This window comes from Lathamus discolor, chromosome Z (genome assembly GCF_037157495.1).
Source record: "Lathamus discolor isolate bLatDis1 chromosome Z, bLatDis1.hap1, whole genome shotgun sequence".
In the NCBI taxonomy this organism is placed as follows: domain Eukaryota; kingdom Metazoa; phylum Chordata; class Aves; order Psittaciformes; family Psittacidae; genus Lathamus; species Lathamus discolor.
This window is the reverse complement of record NC_088909.1, coordinates 50,528,775-50,535,475: the sequence shown is the minus strand read 5'-3', so window position 1 is coordinate 50,535,475 and position 6,701 is coordinate 50,528,775.

Sequence of the window (6,701 nt, the reverse complement as noted above, 5' to 3'; positions counted from 1 at the left end):
TTTTTTTTTTTTCCCACTTCAAGCACCCTCTGTGGCTGGTTTTGTTTTGGCAGGATTAACTTCACAAAAAGCAGCAGTCCTATAGAGTAATGTACCTAACCAAGCTAAATGGAAATATGAAGAGGCATATTGTAATACAGCAGCATGAAAAACAAGGCTAGTCAGACAACTCTATTTTTAAGAGAGTATCTTAAGGTGGCAATCAGTGAGGAATCTGCTATCATCCTGAAGATAGGATCTCCAATCTCAGTGCCTCTTCCACCATGACAAGACTATACTTGTTGATAAAGATATCTCAACCGATGTTTATAAACAGGATTGTTCTTTTTCAAGTAGCCTTACCAAAGCTTTTTTAGAAACACTGTATACGTAAGAAGTTTAAAATGTGATGTGACACAAGTTTAACATGCTTTACCACACAGGGGCTGGAGCAACTTGGCCTAGTGGAAGGTGTCTCTGACCATGGCAGGGGGTTGGAACTGGATGAGCTTTAAGGTCTCTTCCAACCCAAACCATTCTGTGATTCTGAGAAAAGAAAAAAAAAAAAAAGAAGAAAAAAAGGATAAACCAGATAGCAGAGAAAAGAGTTTCATTTTAAATCACACCATAACATGTTCTCTTTATTGCTTAAAAACACTTAATAGCTTACATATATTACAAAATATCCCATTCTATTTGATGAGATCACATACACATTATTTACACCACAAGAATGCCAGCATCACCAAATTATAAATTTTAAGTTATTTCAAAATATTTTGTGTCAAGATAGTGATTTCACTGAGCTTACCTTAAAATACTTGATACTAAAACACATGCAGTGTTCCATCTACTCACATTTGACTGACACTTTGACAAATTATAATGCAAATCTCTTTCATTATTCTATTTACAGAAAGCACCTGTGCTCACATGTTAAACAGAAACCTGCCGCATCTTAAGTCCAAGGTCATGGGCTTTTAGAAACAGAGTATGAAGGCAGGCCTTCCCTGAGCTTATGGTGTCTCCTTGATTATCAGTAATTATGACATCCAAGAACAACGAAAGTGGTTTAATAACTGATTTTGGATTTAAAGATTCTTACGCAGAAAACTTTGTCACTGAGGATTAAAATATTTGTGTACATGCAACACAGCATTTAACTGTGTCCAAAACTGTAGAAGGGGTATACTTCAGGTCCCCAGACATGAGTCAGAAACATGAGTAAACCCAAAGTGGATCACGGAAAGAGACTAAATCACATCTTAGAGATGTAGGGAAGACTTAACAATACCTGATACACCCAGCATAAGCATTTCAGCAGCAAGTGTGAACTCTACAAAGCACATGTGGCATGGACAGATGCTGCACATGTAATGAATTCTCAACATTTTACTGAAGCGTATTTTAATTGTGTAAACACTTGTGTAAACACAAGTTAACTCTATAACGGGTCTAGCCAGACGTGTTACTGTATGTAAAAACTGCACGATAGTAAAAGAATCTGAACACCAAGGACCATCTCATCCCTGCACAAAAAGCATATTCTTCTGGCTGCCTGAAGTGGGGTTTGACCAAAGCTTCAGATATCATCTACATCTCCATGTTTCTGCCATACAGCCATTGCATAAGGGCTTTGAATGATAAATAGCAAAAGACAAAGCCAGGGGCAGACTTATTTCTGGTGTTTAAAAGACGCCAGGTAAAGCTGGAAACAAAGTTACTTCCCAAGGAGTTTTCAAAGCACATATCTACTTCAGTTTGGAAGGCTGTATGAAGCCTGCAGAATGGGTTAAATCATGACATGCAAAGAAGCAAGGAAATGAAAGTTCAACATCTAGAAAGAGAATGTGTGAGCAATTGAAAATGCTACTCTATTTTCAGCTAAACATTTCTAGCATTTAATGAATGCTCTAGAAAAAAGATGCTGTAGCTGATGAATTTTTAAGTGCTTTGGTGTGGCCAGTCTGGGGAGTGACATTATCCTGTTTCCTGCTTTTTTAATAGTCCCAGCTTATGTGATTAGGTAAAATTTTAGCCTTTTGCAGTAGAATTGAAAATACAACCCTAGGAACTGGTATTATTAATAGGTGAGCAAAAGATCACCAAAATATTTGAGGTTTATAGTGTGATAATTTAGTGGGTTACATGGTGACCCATGGCTTGGGATTTGCAATAGCTGAACCAACAGTATACAGACTCCTTGTATCCTCAGTGGTCTGCCAGCCAGCTTGGGAAGGTATTGGTATTCCTAACAAATAATTTTGAAGATGATATACAGAGAAAAGTGAGCTAGAGGGAAAGAAAACTCTTAATGATTTTATTTTTCTTAAAACCTCATGGGTTTTATAAAAGCAAGACAAAAAGTAATTAATACCATTATTTGCAGATCAGCTTTCAGAAACTGTCTTGACTTCCTCCCTGTGTTCTGTATTCGAAGGTAGGACAGGCACAGCTGCCAAGTAAAAAACTCAGAAATATTCACTTAACTCTTTCTAGTGGAACAAAAGTAAATCTCAAATAACAAAATCAGGGGTAGCTTCCAGAGTCTGCTAGCACCTGCTTGTGTTTTGGTATCTTGCAGCCAAAACAGCTTTCTGACATAATAAAGTAATTGAATTTGTTAATCGTTTTGTTTGTTTGAGTGATTTCTCTGCCACTGATTCAGATATTTTGGGAGAATGCTTTATCAAAGAGCCCCAGTGAAGCAAACATAATCTTCAACATGGTAACCAAGCCTGGAACCAAGTTTCAAGGTCTCTCTCACTGAACCTGTAATGCTTACACCTTCAATAAGAGAAACAGTGCACAGAGATCTCATTGTAAACACAGCTATGCAAATAGCCATAAAACTGCCAGATGTGTGTCTGTGCAGTGTTTTGTAGTGCTTTTGTCTACACTGTTTGAAAGAATACATGAAGAACAACCAGGCAAAATAAGAGAAAATCTACTTCAAAAATAGTTTCAATACTGTTAAAAATAGAGACAACTAAATTGGAGCTAGTGCTGACACTTCCACTTGAAAGAAATCCAAAATCATCATATTTTTCTGTTCTGATTAATTTGCATATTTATTTTGATCTGGACAGGGAAAGCTAAGTCAACAGTGCTGTCTATCTTCCTCCCTCCCAAAGAAAAAGACTTAGCTGTGGGAATAACAGAACCTCTTACTTCAAACATAACTCCTTGATAGGTGTTAGATGGAAGAAAATGTGCCTGTGACAAACCTGACAATAGCATTTTTATCTGCCCATTGGCAACTAGCCCAATTTCTTGACAGACCAAACAGAAGAAATCAAGGAAGAAACAGACTTTTTCACAAAGCCAGATTCTCCCCTGCTAAGGTTAAGTCTCCCTGATAAAGGCAATTAGGATTGGAATAGAACACTAAATGGTCACCTTACCAGTAAGTAGACTGCCAGAGCCAGCATGTGACTATACCAGGAGGTGCAGTCAGTAGGAATGGCCTGTGAACAGCTGGTGTTTCTGGACACTGGAAGCCTGCTGCTCTTGCAGTCATATCATCACCCAGCTTGAGGATTTTAAAACCTTTCTGACTGTTTTGTTTATTTTGCATGATTTTATTTTCTTCTCAAATCCTTACCACTGTATCTCCATATATTCCTGTTATCCTATGATACCCCATTCTTCTTGGCAGACATCCCTGGGGATTTCCTAAAGGAGTCAATTACATCTATTCTCCCCAGTAAAAGCAGTAACATAACTAATGATGGGGGTTTCTACAAACAGCTGCACCTACTTTAACAGAGCATGGTACATTAAGATTATTCTGCAGAAAGAAATAAATATTGACAGGTTTTTCAAAATCCAAAGCTCATTAATGTACACTAAATTACATTTCATTGTGATACTGAGTTATTTGTTCTAATTGTAAAATAATGGTCTGGAAGAACTTCAGTTTCTCTAGAGTGAAAACAGTGAAAACTGAGAAAATCTGCTGTAAGTAATATTTCCCTTTGTGGTAAGGAGCTTTTGAGTAATACTGAGCTGATTACATATTATGCGTACTAACAGTTGTCTTCCTGAATCTCTCAACATTTCTCTTTTTTCCTTTTGACTGTAGAAATCAGTATCATTGCAGTGCTTTCCAGGTCTACCTACTTGCTGAGGGGGTTTATTAATTTGGCATTTTGTCAATGACCATATCCATATTTAATATACCTGCAGCACACATTTTTTAATACAATTACAAAAGCATGATGCTGCCCTAAATTATTAAGTTTATGATTGTAAACTCACCCTTCCATGATTAACTTTTGAAACTGGAAGAAGTCACTTTCAGCCACCATCACTGGACAGTGAAAATGTCCTTCTACCAGCAACTGCATACCCAGGGCAAAAGGAAAACACTGCCTAAGATTACAGCTCCAAAACAAGCAGTTTTCAACTAAAAAATTATTTTCTCCAATGGATGAATTTCAGTTCATGGACAGGAGAAAAAGCAACGGATTTGAAAAACCAGCCTTTTCGAGGACAGCCTTCTTTTCCCTTCTTTATCTCCTCACAGTGTGTGGTATATGAACTGCAAGAAGGACTCTTTCCCTTGTCAGTCATGTGTCTGACTGTGTTACATCTTGAGGTTTGTAAGAAATGCCAGCCTCTTCTGAAAGCAATGTGAAGGAATATTTTGGTGTTTGATTATCTTTTTTACCTCACAGCCCGGTAGTAATAAGAGAATCAGACAAAGTTAGTAGAAAGTCTGTTTTCCTTTAGACATGGTTTTCATGCTTTTTGTGTGTTAAAATAACATGTCCTGCTTAAACTTTCACACAATTCCAGTAGACATGACCTCTTTGTTTGTTTTTACTTTATGGATATATCATTAGCACCAAAGCCCTGTCAGAATTGTTTTTCTACCACTAATGCATGGCTGTCCTGTAGTTGAGAATAAGGCTCAATCTAGTATCTATACTGAACTGATTCTGCAATATCATTAATCACTCCAGCTGCTGTCAAAATTAGCTTGCAGTCCTTTTAAGGCTTAAGTATAGCATCCATTGCTTGGGTATTTCTGCTGTACAGTGCACATATCAGCATATATAGATTTAACTCTTCCTTTTGTTTCTTTTTATTTTTTAATTATAGAGGTCAGAAGTATCTTTATTTTCTCATTTTTATGGCACTCAGTGCTTGAATAACAAATTCATTAATAAAGAAAGAGAAAAGAAAACAAATAAAATAAAATAAAAAGTCCCAGAACTCTAGGAAATTACCTCACTGTATATAAATGCTCAATTATTTAAATCAAGAAGCTCTTTACTATGACTGAAAGTGCACTCATGTCTATTTATCTGAGCATAGAAATCGTAGCCAGTGTGAGTGAAAAAGAGTAATTTGGCAGTAGGGTGGCTGATTCAATTACAGGAATATGCCATGTGTTGCAAATAAAATGACAAGCTTAACCTTTTCTTAGACAATCTTCCCTGGCCAAGCCAGTTAGCTGTCTTCTGTTAGCTGCTGGTGGAAATTGCCTGCACTGTTCAGTACTGAAAACAGAGAGCTTTCTTGGTAGTATGGCTGAATCATTCTAAAGTGTTAGACCAAGAAAGTAATTTCATTGTTTTGATAATATGTACAAATTGTTTCAGATGAGATGTGGGTAAACAAGTGGGCAGCATGATTGTCAAGGAATTGGAAAGTAGACAATGGTAATATGGCGTGGAATTATGGTTACTAACTTCCCAGGAGACTGATCTTAGAGATAGCGTATATCTGGCCAAGGTACTTGCTCTAAGATGAGGAAATAGGTCGCTTTCGTGATACTTCACAGTGAAAGACCCAAGGGCACTTACAAAACTCAACGAGAAACATTGTGAAACACACCTGAATGAAGTGAGGAGCTCTTACTTCCTCAGAGTCTTTGCACAAGATCGCGCACACTAACAACCCGGGGAAGTTTTTGTACCTTCCATCGCAACACAAGCACTCAGCTTATTGATAGTAAACAGTGAGATTCGCAAAGAAATGGGTATTTTTTGGTCAGCCCGAGGCAGGCTGTGCGGAGCGGGAGCTGTCCGTGGTGCTGCCGCCGCCCCTCGCACACTGCCTAGCCCCGCCCCGCCGCATCCTGCCCCTCCTCGCTCCAACCTGCCCCGCTGCTCTCCGTCGTATCCCGCTGCTTCTAGCCGCTTGCCCAGGGCTAGGTCCCTGCCGGGCGACGTGCGCGGAGCCGGGCAAACACGGTGCCGCGCCGAAGAAGCGTTTGCCGATCCCTTGTGGCGTTTGTTTGGAGGAAGGGTTCAAAGTCTCGACCTGCTGCATTTCATTGTAATAATGATAATAATAATAATAATAATAGTAATATAATAATAATAAAAATTTAAACAGCTGGAGAACGGAGACGTTGCAGCTGTGGCTTGTATCCCCTTGCAGACTCTGCCCTGCTGCCCATTACTAGTATCTGTACCAACCAAGAATCCCCGGAAGAGCCCGTAGTTCACCCTCCGAGAAGGGGAAAGGAGGGTTACGGCCGCCCCCTGCGCTTCGGTACTGGCAGGCGTCCGGAGAGGTCGGGAGGGGGCAGCAGCCCCAGGGCGAGAGCTCCCGCCTGCCTCTCCCGGCCTTAAACCCCACTCTCGCTAAGTAAAGCCTTTTGCTCCCTTGCTTCTTTTTCTGCTACGCTTTCCCCGGCCTCTTCCCCTCTCGGGGCAGCCTGGCACGGAATCAGACGCTGCTGCCCCCAGGAGAAGGAAGGGGGAAAT